Genomic DNA, 26,060 nt, shown 5'->3' with positions numbered 1-26,060 from the left:
CTGGGTTTGCAGGGGGCCTGTGTCGAGGAGGCCGGTGGTCATGGCGGCAGTCACGTGGCAGGGCGAGGGCTGCAAATGGTTTGGTCTTTCCACAAGTGAATCACGCCCAGAGCTCCAATGGATTTATTCATATTCCTACGTTGGAGTGGCGTATGTTGGACCAGCCCACTCTGCTTTCGCTTCAGGGAGGGAACTACAGAGCTACATGACCGAGATCTTCCCCACTGCCTGAGGTAACATGGTTGTGTCTATTGTCCACTACACTACAAGCACCAGCAGTATATGTACACATGGAGAGGTTTGTGCTCTGCATAGTGAGGTTTGTCCAGCACATCACCGCTACACTTGGTATTGTGTGCATTTTTATTGATGGGTGACTTGCGTCCTTCACACATACTTGGTTGCCACATCTGCCAACATTCAAGTATTGTGTGGCTGAGGATCGATTCCATTTTTGGAAGGTCCGCTGTCCTGTTCTGCGCTGCCTTGGTGGTAGTAGGGAGGGGGATGGTCCGTGGAAGACATCCTGAGGGCGGTGGCAGTGGGTGTTGTGGCCTTCTTGGGTGTCAGAGCTGTATGATCAGTAAGTTTATGATGTGATTTGATTCTGGGTTGGGCTCTATTTCACACTGTAGGTGGTCGTTCTGGTTTACACCACTAAAAGGCAGGTATTAGATTCCTACTTCTAACCCAGCTTATTGCCTGTTTTTGGGTTGCACCCCAGATTTGGCCGCTCGTTGGAAATATCGGGAAGTGGTGTTTTTGTGTTGTTTTTGCACGGGAACGGCTACAGTGCATATTATTACCGTTAGTTGTTGCTCTAATTTGTGGCAATTTTTTTTGCGAAAGCTATTGGTGGAAAACTGGGGATATCAGCTGTTTTCACTAGGTTGAGAATGGAATGATAATTTAAAATCACAACAAAAAAAAGTTTCATGAACATTATAATTAGAAATTAGCATTTAAAAAAAACATTGAAATTCACTGAAAAAAACATAGGTTTCAGGGACGTTATAGTTAGCTGGACATTTCACTCATACAAAACCATAGAAATTCTGCCTTTATAGTTAGTTGAGCTAACTATAACTCGCGCCTCCGCAATGCACTGCTGATGACATCACATATTACATCATGCATGACATCACTGATGACATCTCAAATGACCTCACTGGTGACATAATCAACGTGAAATTCTGAAGCACCTCCTCACACCTTAATAAAACCTTTGATACACCCACTCTAAAATATAGACTACCATTTTCAAAACAATAAAGACACCAATACCAGGTACAACATACGTTCTCATTGATTCCTAGGTCTACACACACATCCACTCATTCATGCATACAGTCACTCATGCATACAGTCACTCATCAATACAACACTATTATAGGCACTACACCTATACACTCACACTCCGCCACTCAGCCAGAGTTGCTCGCACATCTAGTCACTCATGCAAAGAATCAAAAACACTTCTATTTACTCACCTATACAGTTATACACACACAACTTCACCTATTCATACAGATACTAACATATACTTACTCTCTTATACAATCACTAATACAAGTACACACTCATCCATACAGCCACTCTCACAATCACTGACTCTCACGTATAATCTTTTATATACTCCACCTCTCACATGCACTGTGTTTTACATATGTAGTTACTTGGACATGTAGCACTGAGATATCCATTCACTCACCAACACACCCATACACACACTCACTCACCCATTCAGCTGTTTTCACATGCACTTTTTAACCCATACACCCAGTGAATAAAGAACTCTCATCTATGCACAGAGTCGCATACCTCCCACCCACCCACACACACACACACACACACACACACACACACACACACACAGGCACCCATACAAATACTCAGGAAACCTATTTATTTATTTATTTATTCGACTTATATAGCGCGTTATAACCCAGGGGTCTCTAAGCGCTTGATCAGGGTCAGGGTCCTAACATCAGGTACTGTGAAGGACAACTGTTAATAAAAAGTTACAGAACACCCCATGCTTGCTGGAAAAGCACTGTTTTTAGTTTCTTTCGGAAGGCCAACAAATTAGTCTCCTTCCGTAGTTCATTTGGCAGCTTATTCCAGGCTGTTGGAAGCAAAAATGAAAAGGCACGTCCACCTACTGGACGTGCCAATCAATAACCCATATAGACTATCATGTAACTACTCACCAACCAATGCAACAGCTTACACAGCAATAGACAGACTGATGCAGACATTCACACAGTTTAGCCACTAACCCATGCATTCACTGGGACACATTTAATCACTCACTTATAAAGTCAGTCACGCACCTTCTACATCCTCCATCCAGACACTTATACACCCAGTTATTCTTCAATACACGCCAATATATATATATATATATATATATATATATATATATATATATATATATATAAAACCTATTTAAACGTTACAGAAACACAGTCACTGGATGTCATCAGTGATGTCATCAGTGATGTCATTTGAGATGTCATCAGTGATATCACTGTTCATGTCATGAGTGATGTAGTAAGTGACGTCATCAGCAGTGCATTGCGGGGGTGCGAGTTGTAGTTAGCTCAACTAGCTAACTATAACGGCAGAATTTCCATGGTTTTGTATGAGTGAAATGTCCAACTAACTATAACGTCCCTGAAACATATGTTTTTTTTCAGTGAAAAAAAAAAAAGAAATATATATATATATATATATATATATATATATATATATATATATATATATATATATGCTCCTTCTCCACGGCTCGTTTACGGGGGAACCTCCCGTAGTCTGGTGGTGCGTTGCACTGGCAGAGCCCCGCCAGCTATTCAATTTCCAATAACTTCCAAGTTAAAACGCACGCTCAGAAGCAGAATAGTACACAGTGTAGCTTTATTGCTGTTACGCGTTTCGGAAGCTTTTGCTCCCTTGCTTGTGAGCAGAGAATTTATTAGCTGTTTAAGAACATTGTACATTAAAAAATAGTGTGCATGTTACCGTCTTTAAAAAGCATGTTTCTTATTGGTTAGTAAACATTTTTCGAAAGGTACTACTCTCATATTTTGCAAATGTCAACCACACCTGATGTTTGAATTTGTAACATTGTGTGGTGAACTTGAAAAAATTGTGAACTTGTGACTTGTCAGAGCAGTTGAATGTTTCATGAACTGTTACTATGGAAACTGGTGTAAAGCAGAATGGGGGAAGGGTTGAAACTTGACTGTGGATTTAAAATGTGAAATTCTAACATATATAAGTGACATATTACTTAAGTATTATTTCCCAAGTCAGTAGCATCTTTAGAAGTAGTATGTTCCTAAAGAATAGTGGTATTTTTATTTGCAATATATTTTTGAACTACTGTATGAATTCGTGGCTCCATCGCGTTGGTACACGATGGAGTCACGACTCCAAAAAATTACAGAATCAATTTGGTCACTTTTAGAAGTCAGTTTGTAAGGGTTAATATGTCTAACCAAAAGAAATCTGTTTTGAAATTTGAAATAATGTAGAAAGCTATGTGATTTGTTACTTACATGTATTTATGTGGAGAAAGAGAGGGAAACTTTACCATTACTGGTTTTACCTTACCGAGACTGGTGAATCACATTGATTGTGTGCATAAGAAAATCATTTATGAGTTTGCGATATTTTAAATTCTACAACTCTATTTAGAAGGTGAGTTATACATTTGTGAGGTGTATTAGGTCTATTTTAAACTTTAAAATTAATTCAAAAACTGTGATGGTTGAAATTTATGAATAAATGCACAGATGTGTATTGCACTTTGTTTTATTGTAGTTAAATGTTGTTTGAAATAGATTCTGTATAGTAATATGTGTATATTGGAACATGGATTGGTGATTATGGTAATTTGTTTTAGTGTGTGGATATGTACATTTGTAGTATATCGCATAATTTTAGCTGTTGGTTAAAATTTGGAAGTGGACTCTGTCAAGTTTTAAGGTGTGCTTCGACTTCGGTCTCAAATATGTTTCTACTTGTATATGTATTTTCATATGTATTATACATTTGAAGGTGCATGATGTATAACTGAGATTTTGTTGCTTTTTATGTGGTAGGCGCAATACTGTGAGTACTAGTAGAATGGTGAAGATGCAGCATAAAAGTGTGGTTTAAAAGATGCTGACATAGGTGTTATTGATTAGGTTTCTTTTTAGAAAAAGTTTCTAGAGGGATACAGTTGAAATATGCTGCATAATTTTTGATGTTTGCTTGAAATTGAAAGTTTGTTCTGTGAATTTTTTTTATGGTACTTTAAAAGAGTCTACTCATGCAATCACCTTGGCACTACCTACACACTCATGCAATGACCAAGGTATTACCCATGCACTCTTTTAATCATGCAGCCACTACTCATGCACTTATATAATCACTCAGCCACTACCAGTGCACTACTTCAACCCCGGAGCCACTACCCTTGTACTTATGAAATCACTCAGCCAGTAATCATGCTGTCAAGAAATCACCCAGACACTACCTTTGCACTCCTTTATTTACTCAGGCACTACCTAAGTAGTCCTGCAATCACCCAAAACGTACCTATGGACTTATAAAATCAGCAAGTCACTTCCATTTAGTCATGTAAATCCCCAGATATTACCCCTGTAGTCATGCAATCACCCTGGTGTTATCTATGAACTCTTTTAAAACCCCCAGACATTATCCCTGTACTCATGCAATCCCCAATGCATTAGGTATACAGTGCTTCATTCAGGCAGCCACTATCTTTCCACTCTTTCAATCATGCAGGCACTACTCTTTTACTTATGTAATCACTCGGCCAGTACTCGTGCACTTATAAACTCACTCAAGCACTACCTTTGCACTCCTGTAATCACTCAGGTAGTATCTTAGTATTGTTGGAACCGCACAGGCAGTACTCATGGAATTATAAAATCACCCATTCATTTTCTATGTATTCCAGAAATCCCCCAGATATTACCCCTGCAGCCATGCAATCACCCAGGACCTAGTTATGCATTTTCCCTGCAGAGATGCAATCATGCAGGCTGTACCTATGCTGTTAAGAATTCACCCAGGCAGTATTTTTGCACTCCTTTATTAACTCAGGCACTAAAACTCTGTAGTCCTGCAATCACTCAAAAAGTACTCATACACTTATAAAATCACCCAGGCACTACCGTTGCACTCATGTAATCACTCACATAGTACCTTAGTACTTCTGTAATCATGCAGGCAGTACTCATGGACTTATAAAATATTGTATGCATATTACTTTTAGATGCGTAATGTATGAAACTTTATATTTTTCTAGGCCCAACAGTTATGCAGTAATAAAAACACCCAAGCACTATCAATGCAGTGTTCTAAGGTTCTAGGCACTACATATGCAGTTTTATAATCACTCAGGCATTACTGCTACACTCATGCAATCACCCAGGTACTACCTATGCACTCATGCAATAACCAAGGTATTACCCATGCACTGTTTTAATCATGTAGCCACTACTCATGCACTTATATAATCACCCAGCTACTACCGTTGCACTATTTCAATCACGGAGCTACTACCCTTGTAGTTATGTAATCACTGAGCCAGTAGTCATGCTGTTAAGAAATCACCCAGGCACTACATTTGTACTCCTGTAATGACCCAGGCACTACCTCAGTAATCCTGCAATCACCTAAAAAAAAAGTACCCATGGACTTCTAAAATCACCCCGTCACTTCCTATTTAGTTATGTAAATCCCCAGATATTATCCTTGTAGTCATGTAATCACCCAGGTGTTACCTATGTACTCCTTTAATCCCACAGACGTTACTGCTGTACACATGCAATCGCCAATGCATTAGGCATACAGTGCTTCATTCAGCCTGCCACTATCTTTTCCCTCTATCAATCACACAGGTATTACTATTGTACTTATGTAATCACACTGCCAGTACTCATGCACTTATAAAATCACCCAGGCACTTCTTTTTCACTTCTGTAATCACTCAGGGATTATCTTAGTACTTCTGTAATCACCCAGGCAGTACTCATGGCCTTATAAAATCACCTATTTACTTTCTATGTATTCCAGTATTCCTCCAGAAATTACTCCTGCAGTCATACAATCACCCAGGCACTAGTTACGTACTATGGGGAATGGTGTTGAAAGTAGCTTCCTCCTTCTCTTATTGTTTGTCGAAAAACACGAGGAGATCTCAATTCCTTGTTGAAGGATTATTTTCTATTAATACTTTTAGTACTTGTTTAGAAAAATGCTTTGTGGAGTTCAGTACAGTCCATGATAACATCCTTGTTTATCAGAAAATCCCTAACAGCGTTTTACTAGAGCTTCACCCTCGGTGGTCAATTGGACTTGGGCTTTCTCAAGACTTCTTAAGTCATCACTACCACACAATCTGGTTTTTATAGTCATTAACAACATTTGTCATTTTCACTTTTGCATTATTGGTGTCGCAGTTTCTCTCTAGTCGTTAAAAGAGTGTATGTCCAGGGTCAATCCCTCTTCAGGTCGAATGCACGGTATTATGTACTATCCCTGCAATCATGCAGGCTGTACCAACCTTGATAAGAATTGAACCAGGCAGTATGTTAGCACTCCTTTATTAACTTAGGCACTAACTCTGTAGTCCAGCAATCACCCAAGAAGTACTCATGCACTTATAAAATCACCCAGGCACTACCTTTGCACTGCTGTAATCCCTCAGGTAGGACTTTAGTACTTCTGTCTTATCAGAGGAAGAAGAGAGGTGGGCAGTACCTGGGGTGGATGCGCCATCCCCAAAAGTTTGGACCCCTCTAGCGTTGCAAATTACGGCCCTCACACTAAGGTATGGACTTAGAGCGTGTAATGGGAGAACTAACTCCGATACACCAGGCAAAAATACTTATAATCGCAAGGGAAGGGAGTCACACTTGGATTATATCCTGGTACAACTATCGAGGTGGTCAAAAGTACAGGATTTTAGGATAGTTGATAGGATGGACAGTGACCATAACGCTCTTGAGTTAGATCTCGTCCACCCAGCACCCCAGGGCCTAGAGACCCATGAGGTAGGGAATCATCCCACACTCCTGATAGACAACAGCAGGAGAAAAATTAGGTGGGAGCATATGGTCACAAATAAGGACAAACTCCCACTGCTTTATGCCGAGATTGCCCCCATCCTGGAAACTGTCAGAGACCTTGATAGCGAGGCAAACAAGATAGATATCAGGAGTAAACTGTTTGATGCCCATAAAGAACTTATAAAAGTAGCGGCACCCCATTTCACACGCAAAGTACAAAAACCGAAGGCGAGGCCCCGCGGTAAAACGCGATGGTATAATTCAGCCTGCAGGCGGGCCAAAACAGAACTCCTGGGAGCAATCAGGGAGGGCAAAGGAGGTGAAAGTCTCAAGCAATGCAGACAAGCCTATAAAAAGCTTCTCGCACAGGCCAGGATAGAATGGGAGGAAAGCCAGTGGGAGGAGCTTACAAAGGCCCTAGCCGTGCAAGACCAACGCCTGTTCTGGAGAATGGTGAATGGGGGATCAGGGAGTCTAAATTCGGCAGTAGTGCCTAATATAGCTCCTGGAGTGTGGCAGGCCCACTTCCAGTCGCTATATAGCGCTGAGTCCGGAGAGCCTCCCGTACTACCTGAACTAGGGAGTCAGGGTTTGCAGGCGGATGAGGTAACACTGAGTGAGGTTACAGCTGCTATTTCAGGCTTGGCTTCGGGGAAGGCCCCTGGCCTGGATGGGCTACCAGGGGATCTGTATAAACAGGAGAACACTGTCTGGGCGCCCTACCTCGTAGCCCTTTTTAATGGTGTCCTCAGTGGGATGGAAATACCCAGTACTTGGCTGGGGGCTGAGGTGGTCCCTATCTTCAAGAAGGGATCCCCCCTGCTCCCAGCCAACTACAGGCCGATTAGCCTGATAGATGTAGCACAAAAGCTGTTCGGTAGGGTACTCCTGAACAGGCTACAGGAATGGATTGAGGAGGTGGGTGCCCTCAGTCCATATCAGGCAGGCTTTAGGAAAGGGGTATCGACTGTGGACCAGGTCTTCAGACTGAACCTGATCTGCTGGAGGACAGTGAGGTTCGAGGGCGGTAGTCTGTACACGATTTTCGTGGACTTAAAAGCCGCCTTCGACCTCGTGCCAAGGGGGAAACTCTGGGTCATCCTAGCAGGGATGGGTGTCCCACCAGACATCTTATTGACCCTACAGAGGCTGCATCATAACAATTATGCCCAGGTGAGGTGTGGGAGGTCGGGGGAGCTGACAGATAGATTTCCCGTTGGCAGAGGGGTAAGACAGGGTTGTGTGCTGGCGCCGACCCTGTTCTGCCTCTTTGTCAACGGGATATTCGCTCACCTAAACGCCACCGACTACACTGATGCCCCTAAACTGAATGGCAACAGCGTGCCCGCAATAATGTTTGCGGACGACACGCTGTTGGTATCCAAGACACCCATGGGCATTCAAAAGATACTTGATGCCTTTGTGGCCTTCTGCCAGGATAGAGGGATCGAAATCAATGCCACAAAGACCAAATATATGGTGTTGAATCCAAGCCCTAAACAGCGCCCGAACCCCTTGTTAGGAGCAACGAGACTGGAAAGAGTTGCCACGTTCGAATATCTCGGCGTGACACTCAATGAAAACATGACCTGGGAGACCCACCAAACTAGGGCTAACCTCAAACTAGTGCAAATCACTGGGGGCATCACACGAATGATGACCGGTTCGACCTACCGCCCACTGGGGGCCCTAATCCAGATATATAAGGCACAGGCAAGGGGGGCGATTTTGTACGGGGCCGAATTGTGGGGTCATATCCCCTGTCGGAATTTGTCTCGTACAGAAAACAGGTTTTTACGACAAATTACCGCACTCCCCCCTAGCACCCCGCTCCTCCCTTTGAGGCTTGATTTAGGGCTACGGCCACTTGTCGACGAGATAAGTCTAAGACCCATAGCCTTTTGGCGCAGGCTGTGGTGCGGCGACGATCTCATCGACTACAGGGAGGAATTGGTCGAACTATTAAAACATCCCAAGGTGCTCAGTATTCCCTGGGTCCAAAACATCCAGTTGGTTTGCACAGACATGGGGCTCCCCGAGCTGTGGACTGAACCAGCTACCAGAGCACCAAGAATCCCGAAGAGAGCACTTGCGAAGTTGTTCCACGAGCACAAAAGGGTTAGGGTTATAGCCACCCAGACAGAGGGGTCCCTCTCCTCCTTATTCCTCCAAACTAAGGATCTCTACATATTTGAGAAAGCCCTTGATCCTGTATACCCCATATTCACCAGGAAGGTATTTCTCCAGTGGAGGTACGGCACTCTGCCTTTACGGTCCTTTACTAGTACCTGGGCGCAAACCACTTCGACCAAGTTCTGTCCTCTTTGCGTTGACAAAGAGGAAAATGACTTGCACGTGATTTTTTTCTGCCCAGCATATAAGACAGCTAGAAAGTACTGGCTGCTGCCATTGATCAAGAATTTGGGTGGCAGGGAATACGCACCGATGTACAGAATTTTAAAAAGCGATGTTTCTGGCCCAACTGTCTTTGCACTTTCCAAATTCCTAACGAATGTCTGGCACACGCGTAGTCGTCTTATAAAAAATACTGGGCAAACTGGAGATTCCCTCTTTTTTAACAATCACCTGTAAAGTCTGGTTTTTTTATGAACAGTATGTATTGATGTTTTATAACTGTGATAGATTTATCTCATTTTATGTATGTGTATCTTTTATGACCAAATGGTCGAAATAAAGATGAAATAAATAAAAAACTTCTGTAATCACCCAGGCAGTACTCATGGACTTATAAAATATTGTATAATATTTCTTTTAGATATGATGTTTGTTCAAAAATGTAGAGCCATATGTATGCATTCTTCTAAAAATATGGAGATACTTGTTTTTGAGTGATGTAATAGTCTCCTGCTTTATATTTTGCTAGGCCCAACACTTATGCAGTTATAAAAACACCCAAGTCCTATCCCTGTAGTCTTCAATGTTCCAAGCACTACATATGCACGTTTGTAATCACTCAGGGATTACTGCTACACTCATGCAATCACCCAGACACTACCTATGCACTCATGCAATCACCCAGGCATTTCCCATGCACTCTTTCAATTACTTAGATAGTACCCATGGATTCCGTACCTCTGTTCCTTCTTTTTCCACTTCTTTTGTGCCTGTCTTTCTGCACCTGTCGCTTCTTTGTGCATCCCATTTAGGTCTTTCTTCACCCCCGTTTCCTCTTTCTGCATCTCTGTTGCCTCTTCATACACCTCCATTCATTCTTTCTGGACTTCTTTTGTTTCTTTCTGCACCCTTTATGCCTCTTCCTGAACTCCTCTTGCCTCTTTCTCCAGCTATGTTGCTTCATTCTGCATTCCTCTTGCTTCTTTGTACACCTCTGTTGCTTTTTTCTGTACCCTTTGTGTCTTTCACACTCCTCTTCACTGTTTCTGCACCCTTCTTGCCTCCTTCTGCACCGGATTTCTTTTTTGCTGCACTTCTGTTTTTCTCTGCACCTCTTTTGTTTGTTTTTGTATATCTTTTGCGTCTTTCTGCACCCCACTCCCTCTTTTTGCATGTGTTTTTTTCTGCACTTCTCTTGCTTCTTTCTGCACCTCTTGTTTCTTTTTGCACACCTCTTCTCTCTATGTACACCCCTCTTTCCTCTTTCTGTATTTCTTTTACTTCTTAATTCACTTATTTAGCTTCTTTCTGTACCTCACTTGCCTTGTTCTGTAGTTGTCTTGCCGCCTTCTGCAATTTTACTGCCTCTTTGAGTACCTCTGTTGCTTCTTTCTGCATTTCTTTTTCTTATTTCAGCATCCCTCGTGCCTCTTTCTGCTCCTTTTTTGTTTTCTTGCATGTGTATTTGTTCTTTCTGCAGTTTTCTTCCCTCTTTGTGCACATCTCTTTCCTTCTTCAGTATCTCTGTTGTTTCTTACTGCACTGTTCTTGCTTCTTACTGCATTGTTGTTGCAGTCTATTTACTTACATGTCTTAAATGTCTGTTTTGTCCTGCTGCTTTACCATTCTAGTAATGCTGAGAGTTGTGGGGCTAGGTAAATATAAAAAAGTCTATAAAATGTCTCAGGTATATGTCTCACCATATGTCAAGATCCATCACTCAGACACTGCTATAGTACTATTCTAATCACCCAGGCAGTACTCATGCAGTTATAAAATCACCCAGGCACTTCCTATGTACTTTTGTAATCCCCCAAACATTACCCCTGCATTCATGCAACCACTTATGCTTTAGCTGCATACTGATTGAATCACCCAGACACTATCCTTCACTCCTCCAATCAACCTGTCAGAATCTATACACTCCTCCAATCACTTAGGTAGTACCCAGGCTCTTATAAAATCATTGAGGCACTTCCTATGTGTTCTTGTAATCCCTCAAATATTATCCCTCAACTTATGCAATCACACACACATTATGTATGTAGTTCTCAAATCATCCAGATATTATCTATGCAATCACCAATGCATTAGCTATACAGTAGTTCAATTACCCAAGCACTACCCTTGCAGTCTTGCAATGTGACTGTGTTGTGATCCATGCATTCCTTTAATCACTTTGCTAGTACTCATACTGTCATACAATCACTGAACCACTACCTATGCACTTATGAAATCACCCATGCAGTACCCTAGTGGTCCTCCAATCATCCAAGCAGTACCTTTGTTCTCATGTAATCATCCAGGGACTACAGAGTGCACTTCAAATTAATTTGTATAGCAGAAGAGAAATATTTTAGTTGTGCTCTGTGGTTCTGTTGTATAGGTTGTGATGTCTTCTAATTGTTGGAATTTTACAGTGTGTGACACCTTTGGAATTCAATTAAAAATATATTTTTATTTATATATGAGAATATTTGTATATAATTGTTTTAATAATATTAAATTGTAATTGTAATTGTAACGGTACTTGTAGAGCGCGATTGCTGCCCATGGGCGTCCAAGCGCTGAGCTGACCAGAAGATGACGGAGGAGGTGCTATGGTACAGTGGGTTTGTCAAACAACCATGTTTTTAAGTTTTTGCGGAATGAAAGAAGATTTGAGTTGGACCGGAGTGAGAGGGGAAGGTCGTTCCAGAGCCTAGCGGTGTTCAGCGAGAACATTCTTCCCCCTGCTCTGGCTCGCTTGACTCTGGGAATGACGGCAAGGAAGGCCTCCTTTGATCGTAGGTTCCTGTTGGGATGATAGGGGGTGACAAGATTTCTGTTGATCGCTGGGCTTGTGTTCCAGAAGGTGCGGTGCGCCAGGCACAATGCTTTGAAGGCTATCCTCTGCCTCACTGGCAACCAGTGGAGAGTTTTTAGAGCAGGTTTGGCAGACTGAGTGCGCGGGATTTCTAGCAGGGAACGAGCTGCACAGTTTTGGACAATCTGTAGTTTTCGAAGTGTAAACTCAGGTGCCCCTATGTATAGGGCATTGTTCGAGTCAAGGCGAGACTGGATTAGCCCTTGGACCGCAATCTTTTTGGCTTCTAGCGGCAGCAGCGGAAGAACCTTCCTCAGGGTTCTTAGAAGGCCGAAGCATGTGGCCGATAGTTTTGTGGCCTGGGTGGAGAAGGTGAGTTTGTTATCCAACCACACTCCTAGGCTCTTCACACTTTCCTTTGGGGTGGGGGGGGGACCCAGTGCATTGGGCCACAGAGAGGTGAATGGGACTGGAGAGGGTGGGCCTAGGAGCATGAGCTCCGTCTTATCACCATTTAATTTAAGGGAGGAGTTGGTCATCCAGCCCTTTATGTCCTCTAGGCAGTGTAGCAGATCGGCTGGGGAGCACTTGCTGTTCTCGGTGGCCAGCGAGACCACCAGCTGGGTGTCGTCGGCGTATGACACGATTTTGATGCCATGCGGTTCGACGACACTTGCCAGCGGCCTCATGTAGACGTTGAACAGCACAGGGCTCAGGGAGGAGCCCTGTGGTACTCCGCAGCTTAGGGGTTTGCTGGAGGATACTGTTACACCGTCGAAGATCTGGAACGACCTCCCAGACAGAAAGGATTCAAACCACCTTAAAGCGTCACCTGAAACTCCGATGTTATGGAGACGGTCCAGCAGGGTGGAATAGCTGACCGTATCGAATGCGGCACTTAGATCAAGGAGGATCACTGCCACTGATCCTCCCTGATCCAGAATCCTTCTAGTATCTTCGGTGACTGCTAATAAGGCGGTTTCTGTCCCGTGTTGTGGTCTGAAACCTGTCTGGGATGTGTGTAACAGCGAGTGATCCTCCAGGAACTGCACCAACTGTGCATTTATGTGCTTCTCTAGCACCTTGCTCGTCCAAGGCAGGAGTGAGATGGGACGGTAATTTGACAGGTCGTTAGGGTCTAGGCTAGGTTTCTTTAGCAGTGCCCGTACCATGGCCTGCTTCCAAGCTGTAGGGACAGAGCATGCAGAGATGGACGAGTTCAAGAGATCCAAGATTACAGGTAAGGTGGCTTTGCTTGCCTGCATCAGGGTGTCAGGCGGGGCAGGGTCACGGGGAGATCCTGACTTGACCGCACGGGCCACTTTGCTTAAAGTGTCGAGGTCGAGGGGGAGAAAGTGCTCGAGCGACGGCTGGCCTGGACGGGGAAGTGGTCTGAGGAGGGGTGGTTTGAACACTTCCAGGGGAGTGGCTGCAGGTGGGAAGGTGGAATAGATTTTTAAAACTTTATTATGGAAAAAATCTGCAAGCTCATTGCATTGCTCCTGGGATTTGATGGGGGGGGGAGCTGTGGTGGCGTTAGAGCATTGTTTTATGATTTGGAAGATTTCCTTGGGTTTAGACTTCGCTTCCATTATTTTCTCAGAAAAATAGGTAGCCTGGGCTGCTCTGATCCCTTCTTTATATACCTTGATGGCCTCTTTATAAGAGGTCTTCTTTTCTGGGAGGAAATCTAGGCGCCAGGCTCTCTCTCTTTGTCTGCAAGTGCGTTTAAGCTGTTTTAGAGAGTCAGAGAACCAGGGGGCAGATTTATGAAGTCTCTTGGAGGAGGATTTACGCATCGGTAGAGTGGAGTCTAATGCGCGGGTGATCCAATCTCTGTAGATGTCATTTCCCACATTAGGATCCGGACAGGGTGAGGGACGAGTGGAATCCAGTTGGTGCAGCCAGGATTCCAATGGGAGTTTTGACCAGTTCCTCCTGATGGTCACTTGGGGGGGTGCTTGGGGATTTTTATGAGTGGCCCACGAGAAAGGGACCAGAAAGTGGTCTGACCACGGAAGGGAAATGGGTTGATCAACAGTTAGGTCCAGGCAGTTACTGAAAATGGGGTCTAGCAAGTTGCCTTTTTCATGGGTCGGCGCCGCCACCAGCTGAGTGAGTTGGAGGGCCTCCAGGTCTCCTAGTAAATCCTGTGCGATGTGATCAGCAGGGGAATTAAAATGAAGATTGAGGTCCCCCAAGATCGTGTGGTTGGCTGAAGTGAGGGTTCTTTCCGCAATGATTTCTGGCAGGGCCCTGTGGAACAGTTTTACAGGTTCCGGGGGGCGATAAATCAGGGTCCCTGAGAAGGAGTTGTTTGCATCGAACTCTAAGCGGAAAGCTGCGCTTTCACAATCAGGGATAGTGTCTGCCGAGAAGCGGCATTGGTACTGGTTTTTCAGAATGATCGCCAGACCTCCGCCTCTGCCGACCGGTCTATCCACTCTGAGGATGTGATAACCTACGGGTATTGCTCGCACCACGTCTGGATCGGAGTGGGCGGTGAGCCATGTTTCTGTCAGGAAGATTGCGTCAGGTTTTTTTTCCTCGAGCAATAAGGCAATCTCCGTATGGTGTTTCGGTAGAGAGCGGCAGTTTAGTGCAAACATATGGAATACTTGTGCCTTGACCGACGGAGTTTTGCGGAAGAGGTGCTTGCATCCCTGACACGAGCCGGGTAGTTCGGTGGGGGCATATATACAAAGGCATTGGGGAGTACAATTCCTACCTATTTTGTGTAGGGCCGCCGAGCTGTATGTCCTGCTATAGGCGAGGAAGGGGCCAGGGGTTGTGGCCCTGGGTCCCGGCTGGTCGCGGACGGGCGCAGACGGGCTTGCCTTAGGTGCGCCTTCGGCGCGCAAACGGCGCTCCCGCTGCGCTCGTCCGCTGCGCTTCCTATACAGGCACATATCAAGGAAAGGAGGGGGTGTGGCCTGAAAGGGGGCGGAGTCAGCGCGCACGCCTGGGAGAATGGCGGCAGCTGAGAAAGAAAGTATAAATGATTTAAAGAAAGTATTTGAACTTTTCTTTCTTTTCAGATACTTACCATTATTATTAATAAAGATTGAATATGGCAAGAAAAGATCAAAAGAAAAGAAACAATACTATTTAAAGGAAAGAGAAAAGGAGAAATTAGATAAAGTATAACGTGTGACATTGAGGAACAAGGCTTCTGGTGCGAGAACTAAAGAATTTGTTAAATGAGTTTTAAAGAAGATAACAAATTTTCAAAATGAAGAAAAGAGAAAGAAAAGTACTACAAGCAATCAGATGCCAAACAAAAAAGGACAAATCAATGGAAATTCAGGTTATGGGAAAACAATCTATGTTGAAAGAAGGAAAAAAGAACATAAAGACATTAGGAAGCGAATGTACAAAAATCTATTGAAAGATTGCAAAACATAAAAAAATCTGCTTTTTACACGAAAAAAAAGCACATTGAAAGTGTAGTTGAAAACGCTTTTGAATGAAAAAGAAGATTGTTTATATTAGTTTTGAAGAGAATGCAAACATTGAATAAACCAATGAATTCTATGAAGGAGAAAAGTGAAAGGAAAAACTGATTATTAGAACAAACTGTAGTAAAAAAAAGTTGGGGTGAATGGAAGCACACCTCTAGTTCAGAACCTTTTTTTTAATGAAGAGAGCTATTTTGTACAGAATACATTAGTTCATGCAGTTGATACCAGTGGTCGTTCTTATGAGGTTAAGAACGGTTGCCAAATTCAAACAAGCATTGCCATAGCCAATAGGTCTCGCCTTTGGGACCTTATAAGTGTTTAGTTATCCAACACAATATCCTTGGTGCAACAACATCAAGCGTTGCATGGCTAAACACTTATAAGGTCCCAAAGGCGAGACCTATTGGCTATGCCAATGCTTGTTTGCGTAGCGGTCATAATATGTATTAAAAAAAGTAGATTTGATATCCCTCCGTAAAGTTACACTGTCAGGGAGTCAGTGCGAGTATTTCATGTTAACAACTCTTCCTTAATCGAAAGTCAAGCTAAAACGTTCTCTGATTAATTACAGCTGGCCTTTATATATTGTGCAATTCCTTTTTAAGAAAGGTTGAAAATGTGGTATCGGTCAGCAAATTGTGCCTCCTTTGAATGAGCCCCAAATATTATCCAACAACATATTTCTTTGTACAGATGCCTCCACCTGTCCGCTGAGACCAAAAGTCCACAAATCTATTGGGAATAAAGGCACTCGCTCAGTAGGCAATATGGCAAGTATGAGTCTTTCTTGCCATAAATAAAAGTGGCAGACAACAAGGCTTCAGCACAAAAGTAACTCACTGACGTCAGAGATACAATCTATTCAGATTAACGTATAGACATGAGCACTGAACACAACCATTTGACTTGCCAGGCGGGTCTCAGGAACCATGAATCCCTCAAGCAGGTGACCGTACAGCTGCCTTCTCATTTATTCTTGCAACTATTCACTATCCATTACTCCAAGACGAGGCTTCATATTGAATCAGTTCAGGACTGGAACACTTCTATCTACCATACGGATTACAAGAGGATACTCCTCCCTAGGATGAGCACTAGAAATAGAGGAGAGTAAGGAGTTATGCGATTTGGTGAGCTCAAGTAAGTCCTTCACAGTCCACTGAAATAAATCTGCATGCTGAACTTCCTGTGTGAGAATCATACCTTGTGGATGTTCACACGTTCTGGGGCACATCCGCCATCTGGGGTGTGAAAGTGGGGGCTTACCAGTGCATGTTCTGGCCCTGTAAGGTTCCCTCTATTGGTGACCTGCCATCTTTCACCCAGTTAATGTTTGAAGGAATTCAGTGGATTCAGGCTTAGGGTGACTCCTCCCCATCTCGAGCGTGATACTTGGCTGCAGACTGCGCTGTACAGGACAATTTTCTACCTTACGGGTATGGGAAGACTTGCCAAGTTTGGGTCTTCAAGGACTCACCACCAGACAACCACCACATACGGGACAGGCCTGTAGCCCAGCACAACAGGAATGCAAGTAAGTAAACACTCTTACCTCCACATAGGTCTGTGATAGTAGACACCAAACTTGTGGCTGACTTCAGCTGGTTTATTCAAAGGGGGTAATTCGAAACCAATAGTAATCTGGTAGAGATGAAGAGGCTCTCAAGAAACAAAGCTTTTTATACCAAGGGAGGGGGGGGGAGAGGGGGATTGCACTTGGCAACCTTTCCTCAACAGTACATGTGCCAATGAAGCATAATAAGACGCTGATGCTATTATTTTTTTACATTTTTAATTAAATCTTAAGCCAGGTCGGACTGGGGCAAAAAGTAGGCAGTGGCACAAAAATAAAAGTGGGCCCCATTAGCAAATTAATTGCTTAGAAAATGGCCAACATTTACAAATAGGTCAGTTTTGAACTGTATACATGCTGTATAGGTGTTTTGCAAGCTATGTGAAACTGCATGGATTTGTGCTTGCTACGCACAATGTTTGTTGTAATATCCGGAAAATCAACAGCACAAACCGACAAAGCAGACTATAAAACAGGTCTTTAAATCTCAAAAAACACGACCCACACAACGCCAGCACTAAAAGCATCCACCATAAGAGCTTCAAAGACTTAAGCTGAACTAAATTTGAACGAACATTTAGTTTTTATAGGTATCAGTATAAACCGCACAGACAAGTGAAGAACAGAAAAACTGCCACAGGCACGTAAATCACTGCAGGCCAACATTAAAAATAATTATGAAAATGACATCTCGCTGACAGCTAGCTGTACACTTGCAGAATCCACAACAAAATTGTAATCTATGCAAAGAACAAGTGTGTACTACTCATCGGCAACAAACATGAATAATACATGAAGAGAAAGAAAACTGCAATTTCAGGAGAACTCGGTACAACGCCACAGAGAAGCGAGTAGAGGGAGGAAGGAGGGGGCTCGTTGCCAGTGCCTGACCACACTTGGGGAGTAGCATGTGTCCCTCAATATGCAAGTTCATCCCCCAAATGAAGCACGCATTCAAGTGCTGCCCACTGGTTATACCGCAACCAAGGATCGTCTTCATGGTTGATTAGACACAATTATGTGGTCACTAGAATACCCAGTTCTGGGTATGGCGGGGAAAAAGAGGGTTCAAAAACCTCAATAAAAAAAAATTCTTATTCAGTTGCGAATGAGTCACAAATAAGTTTATCTGAGTAGGTACGACTAGAAGCAAGTCACACCCATAAGCAGTTCACACATCAATATTCCAAGTCTTAACAGACGACTTTGAAGATGGGGAACCAGGTTTGAGTCTCGGTATCGGCTCAAACATGCATCCTGTGATTCTGGGCAAATCACTTAATCTCCTCGAGCCTAAAAATTAATGCGTCTGTCTGTAATGCACCAGGTGCTAATGTAAAGCGCTCCGATACCTTCGGGTCGAGGTTGTGCTATATAAAACAGCAACAGAAAATAAAATATATATATTGTAATCGCTGGAGCAAACACTGTTTACTAGGAGGCATTTTATTGAAATAGGGTGCGGCCACCAGGGGTGCCCCAAGGCAATCCCTTGCCCATAGGAAGCGCTCCCTTGTGACAACTATTCAAGCAAATAAAATAAAAACTTTGCGAACAGGGTGCTTAGCTATGATTTCTATGTTAATCTGAAGTTAATTAGATGAGTTCTGATTTCTTGTCAGACAGTGTGAATGACCTAAATGGGTTAGTGGGCTGGGCAGTTTTTTTATATTCCTACTCTAGCACAAGAGAGCTGAATTAGCCTTGTTTTTTTCCCTTTTTGGTAGAAAGGCCAACAATAGATAAAGCATGTAATGTGACCAGATCTCTTAATGTGACCAGATTCCTTAACGTGGAAAGGGCCTAAGGCTCAATGGTTACAACTATGAAGCTCCAATGCGGTGCCAATGATGTACCTGATCTGGCATTAAAGTACATATCTTCCAGTGCTAAAATAAAGGAACCAAAACTTCAAATGCATTGATATAGTATACAATGACATTCTTCTACCATCCTTTCTAAGTCAAGTCATTGTACAAGAGTCACCTGCAAATATAACTGCTTCGATGGGCACTGCCTTAAAAAAAATAGGCATAAGAAAGATTTTTTTAAAATGCGTCTCACTCTCAGCGTAGCCCGCTGATACTGGGTAAACAAGTGGGAGTGGTGAGGGGAGTGCAGCCGAGAGCAGGGACACGCAGCGTTTACCTTGCAGGAGCGAGCGCACTAATTGGTAAACGCTAAACGTACACGCATTGCCATTGAAGGCATTGCAACTTGTGCACGTTTTTAAGCGGAAAAAAACAACCGATTTCAAGAGGTTTCCTCCCTATGCAGCACATGTGCGCTGCGTAGGCGAGACCTAAAAAGAAAAGATGGTTGCTAGAAATGTGGAAAAAGTAATGCTGAAGAAGTTCAAGGGAGATGTTCACAAGCTCCAGTGTATAGGTGGGATTGTAGTAGTATACTACAGGAATTTACAAAAATTTCTTACAAGACTATAGTAAAGAAAGTATTAAACAGAATATTAAGATGTTGCAAGGACTAGATCCTTGTAAAGTGAGAAAAATACTGGCTTACAGGGTCATTCTTTGGCTTGTCTTTCTAGAAAAGTGTGTCAAAGTAGCTTTCATTTGAGAATGTTGGCAGTACATCACTCAGGAATGCGTAAGTTAGTAAGAAGAACGTACTATGCAAAAAGTCCTGCATTATCTATAAGCAAAATAAACGCTGCTCTATTGCATGGTTCAAAGTTTGAGATGATATAGTTTAGTTTCATTGGCACTGAAGAAGAGTGCAGAGAAAGTGAGAGTTTGATAAGTGTAGGTGTTGAAGAAGAGATGACAGATAGTACTACTGAGAAGTTTGTAGAAGAAATTACAAAGTTTAAAGTAGCTTGTTGTGAAAAACCAAACTATGTTTGTATTTGCTGTCGACATAGTCACTATAGAAGTAAAACTAGGAATGTTAATGTGTACTTAAAATGTGAAAAACAAAAAAATGATAAGTGGTAGTAATTTGGTGCTTATATGTTGGTGGAAGATCGTTTTGAGGTGCATAGTGATCTACGTATTTGTAAATATTGTTACAGCAAACTAGAAGAGAACAAAATGCCAGCTAGAACTGTACATAATAACCTAGAGTTGGTAGCTATTCCTCCAGAACTGGTAGATTTGAATACGTATGAGTGAGTCTATTCTTATTCTATCTGTATACCCGTTTCAGGCTATATTATGGAGCCTAAAACATGTAAGCTGCCTCCAACAGATTTACAAAGAGGTTTAAAAGGAAGAGTTGTGTATTTATCTTTAGATTTTAAAAAAATATATTGAAACTGTTGGTATAGAGTGAGAGGAATCTGATCCAGACTTATTCTAGTTAATAGTGTACCTTCAAAGATTAGGAAAATAACGCAGTTAGTAGATGTCACCAAAGTTCAAAAAGCTACGTTCTACCTCATACATTTTTGTAATAAATATTGTTTTCTATATCTTGAAGAACAAGAAATATCTTTAGAAGATATTAAAGAAATTTCAACTGGACAAATCGAAAAAGTGGACAACTCCAGGAGTGAAGAAATGTATGAACATTATAGTACACATTCTTCACATTCAAAAGAAGCGATTGGAAATACTATTGAATTATTCCAAATGAAGAAAGCAAAGGGAACTCCCATGAGTGTTTGGGAAAGAAGTTTAGAGGCCTATTGTTTTCCACAGCTCTTCCCCACTGGAAAAGGTGGACAATATGATGAACAACCAGTATAGATTCCAGGTTCAGAATACCGTTTAACAAGATTGTATTCAGAAGATCAAAGATTTTGACAGTGTGTTCCATATTTATTTCACCTTCTGTTTGAAAGTAACTTGTCTGGAATTTCATATACAGTTCAACATTACACATCTTTCTGCAAAGCAATTTTTGGTCAAAGTTCAACAAAGAGACGATCATTTAGAATCTCAGTTAATTAATTTGATGGTGTGTCAACGTGGTACTAATGAGTATTGGTATAGTCGCCATGGAGAACTAAACATATGTTAAGGAATTTAGGAACCCCTACGTGGTGTTACGCTTAGCTGTGCTGAGTACGCATGGGACGATTTACTTGAATTTCTATGAGAAGCAAATTCAAATGTAAAAAACATTGAATTGAAAACAGCTGGAGAAATATGTTCCTTGGATCCTGTAAATGTGTGCAGATAATTTAATCAAAGGTTTCAAGCTATGATGTCTTTCATCTGCAATAAAAATAATCCACCTCTTGGAGAAGGTATTGATTTCTTTTGGAGAAAGGAGTACCAAGTCAGAGGTGAACCTCATATTCACATTATGTTATGGATCAAGAATGCACAAAAGTTTGGAACTGATACGGATGAAAGTGTTTCATCAGTATCAGTTTGTCTTTGAATATGTTACCTGTGCCATACCAAAAGGAGGAGAATACAGCTTGAGACAACAAGTTTCACGGTTTCAAAGTCATCAATGTGGAAAATATTGTCTACGAAAATCCAAGTCAAATGGGAACATGTTATACAAAATGTCATTTTGGATTCCCACGTCCAGTAATTTTAAGAGGAACAGTGAACAGTTTCATGTTGGCAGTAAGACATACAATAACTATGAAATCTCCGAAGAATACTTAAAACATAAAAAGAACGGAAGATTCAAAGTATATTAATGACTACAATCCAGTGATTTTGATGAGGAGGAATGCAAATATGGGTATACTGGATATTGCTGATAATTCGATTGCTGTTGCTTGCTATGTTACATCATATATAACCAAATCTGAGAAGACAGAATTGAAAGAAATGTGGCAAGAAATTTTACAAGAGAAAACTCTTAGTAACAAATTGTACAGCTTTAGTTTGAAGATGCTTTCCCATCAAGAGATTGGATCGTACGAATATTCGGATCGGTTGACCTCTGCAAGTTTATATTCAAAGTCAAGAGGAATCATTTGGGTAAGTCTGGGTCTTGCTGCAAAACAAAATTGAATATTGAAATCTGTACAAAAAATTGAATACTAGCATTGAACGAACCAGAAAGTACAGATATTGTTAAAACATATATGTTGGATACGTTCTATCCTAAAACAAGTCCACACATGGAAAACATATGTCTCTATGAAGTACTGCAACATTGCAGTTTTAAGAGAAATGTTACAGAAAATATAAATGAAGAAAAATATGCAGTAATTGCATGTGATTGATGTTTGATAAAACATGCCAAAGGAAATCTTATTAATCATAGGAAACTCAGTTGTGATACTCCAGATAAAAGGGAATGTTTCCATTTAGCACTTCTGCAACTCTTTGAGCCTTGGCGTACTGAAATGGAATTACTCAGAGATTTTGAGTACTATGAAGATTCTTTTAATGCATGTAAAGATAGCTTTGAATGCACAATATTTCCAAATTATCTACAAATGTTGAAAGAAGAAATTGAACAAGACACTAGTATTGCAGCTGAGATAGCAAGAGACAGTTCTCAAGATAGTCAAAGTTCAGCTCCACTAAGTCAAGATACACTAGGACAACCAGTTCTTGAAAATGAAGCAGCAATAGCCATGAGTGAGGTAGAAACAGCAATGCAAAAAAACACAAGAGGATATTATTGAGTTGGAAAAGTTAGAACAACTAAATATTGAACAGAAAGAAATATATCAACAAGTGATACAACAGATACAGCATGGTTTACTGCATGAAGCAAAAATATTGCCAATGCACACCATTTAAACCTATTTGAATATATATAAGGAGGGAAGCAATAACAGGAAAAAGCTTCTTAATTAAAGTTTTGACGAGTTATCTACATAGAACCACTGAATCACATTTATCTTGTGTTGTAACTGATCCAACTGGGTTAGCAGCATATAACATTAAAAGGATTACACTACATCGATTACTCATGCTACCACTTGAACATGAAAATAGGTTGGAATTTCACAAGCTAGGAGAAGCTTGTTAAGAAGTTTCAAGACTACTCAGGAAAATGAAACTTCTGATCAATAACGAGGTGAGCATGGTTTCAAACTTAATGCTTGCTTTTGTACATTTAGGAATGCAAAAGATTTTAAAAACAGATTATGATGCTGTATTTGGAGGAAAACATGTAATTGTATTTGGCGATCTATTACAACTTACTGCTGTGAAAGGACAACCAGTTTTTAAAACACTTGTCCATGAAGACACTAAGAAATCTTTAGGAAGTATTTTAAATGTGAATCATTGGTCTCTTTTTGAATATAAAGAACTTATTAAGAATATGCAACAAGCAAGTGATGAACATTATGGAAACATTCTCAAGATTTTAGAATTGGTGTTTTGACAAAACATGGCAAAGAAGCTTTACGAAGTCGGCTACTAGCAAACTTGTTTCTAAATGAAAATATTGCACCTGAAATAATGTACAAACAAATTGGAGAAAAGTCTACAGTTTCCCTAATGACAACACTGCAAGAGTGTTCTACATTCAATCAAGAACTTTTGAAACTGGAGAAACAACCAATAGCGAAAATGGAAGCCATTGATCAAATGGAACACGAAGGAGTTACTATTCTTTTTCTCAGAGAAATTACAGTAAAAATTGGATTCTTTGGAAATGTCTGTATCTAAGACTGCTGGTTTAGAAAAGATTTTATATGTATGTGTGAACTGTCGGGTAATATTACAGTATAATTTGGATGTAGGTTTTGTAAATGGAGCAATGGGAAAAGTTGTTGATTTTGTTAATTATGAGAAGAGAGATGGAATTGAGTTTTTGAAGATTAAATTTGATCAGATTGAAGAGGTAAAGCAGATTGGACATTGTGCTGTTCGTTTTTTGGTTGTAAAAGACTTGTATGTTTATAGAAAACAGATTCCTCTTTCTATAGCATATGCTGTAACCATTCATAAATCTCAAGGTTTAAGTGTAGATAATGCTTTGGTAAATGTTGGAAGTACAGTGTTTAAAGAGGGCATGGCATACGTTGCATTGTCTCGAATAAGAACAGTATCGGGTTTGTATTTAATTGATTTCGATGAGAAAAAGGTTAATGCTGATGCAAATTGTGTGAGAGAGTATAATCGGTTAAGAAGACTGTATGCTCCTAACTTAGGTGAATATCCTGTATTAAGAAAAACATGTAGTGTGCCCAAAATGAAAATATGACGAACCTTCTACTGAGATTCAAATAAATAAAACAATTCAAGAGAATGATGAAGCTGTAAAAAAAATGGAAATGGAGACTGTTGATGATACTGTAGTATATCAGTTAGAAAATATTTCAGGCATCAACTGTTGTGCTAATGTAATTGTGAATGTCTTATCTAGAAGATCTTCATCTTAAAATTATGTAAAATTGAGAAAAAAGATTCTGTTCTTTACTACATTATATTTTTCAAAATTTAGTAACTGATGGAACTAAAATCCATACTGCTTCTGGCATTCAGCATCTTTTGGATAAATGTGCTGGTTCTTTGCAATTTACACTTAATGTACAACAAGATGCACAAGAATGTCTTACGTTTATGCTTGCAGTATTGGAAGATGAAGGAATAGAAACTGAAAATGTATTTGGACTAAGTTACAAATGGGATCATAAATGTGAAGTGTTCATTTTCTTATACCACTGAAACAGACACTGAATGATTCATATATTTGACAATACCATATTGCAAATCAGTGTATTTTAACAAATTAGTAAAAACAGCTAATCAAGATATGACATGCTCTCATTGTAAATGAGAAATGTTGTCAACATTAGATATAGAAAGATTTGGAAAATATGTCATTTTAATGCTACAGCATTGTAGAGCAGATGGAAGAAAATTGGAAACCAAAATTAAAAGTCAACTATCAATTTCAGGAAGAACTTTTAACGCTATGGCTATTATTTTCCATGATGGACCTACTACGACATCTTGACACTATACTGTGTACTTAAAGTGCAATAAGGATAGACACATTGCAATGATGCACATTTGGAATTCAAATGTAGGTTGCCTCTCGAATTATGAGATTCATATCCGATATTTTTGAAGCCAAAGTTTTGAAAACATTCGGCCTTTTGGGAAGATGTGAACACAAATGCACAAGTTTATTTTGTTTTTTTTCAATACAAATGGTTTTGGCAACATCATACGGCCTATTGGGAATATGTGAACAATTAGTATTTGGATTATTGTTTCTACTATTTATTATTCCATTTGCAAAATAGTGTTTGAAGGAAGTAGTAGATAAAGTTGATCTTTATATTATACACAATGTATATGAGAGTGTATATTTTAAAAATTGTACTTTAGATTAACAAATGATTTAATGTAGTTGAATAATATAATTTACAAACTATAGATAGGTTAACATATAGTTGAATTTGTGTGAATATTTTCAACGCAGATTTGTTTTGTTTTTACATTCATATTGAATGCATTTTTCCTAGCTGTTATATGATCTAAATTGCAATCACTGAGAACAGCAACTGAATATTTTATCTAATTGTAAAATTATGTTGTGTTCTTAAAACCATAATATTTTATGCAATAACAATTTTTCTTCTTTTCTATTACAGAAAATAATAGTGAATATTGCAAAGACTTTAAATTCAGTTTACAACAAAACAACTAAAATAGTTTCACTGAGTTTGGTTTCTACTTTAAAAAAGAAGAGAAGATGAAATATAGCAATAATAATAATAATATGAAGTTATATTTAGTCACTTCAATTGTGCTCATCCATTACTACCCATGCATTGATGTATCTAATTAGGCACTATTCTTATACTATTGCCATCACCCAAGCACTATGGAAACATTTGTTGATTCACCAAGCCTGAATCCATATACTTATATCAC

The sequence above is a fragment of the Lissotriton vulgaris genome, chromosome 8 (genome assembly GCF_964263255.1).
Source record: "Lissotriton vulgaris chromosome 8, aLisVul1.2, whole genome shotgun sequence".
In the NCBI taxonomy this organism is placed as follows: Eukaryota; Metazoa; Chordata; class Amphibia; order Caudata; family Salamandridae; genus Lissotriton; species Lissotriton vulgaris.
Note: the sequence above shows the minus strand (reverse complement) of the source record.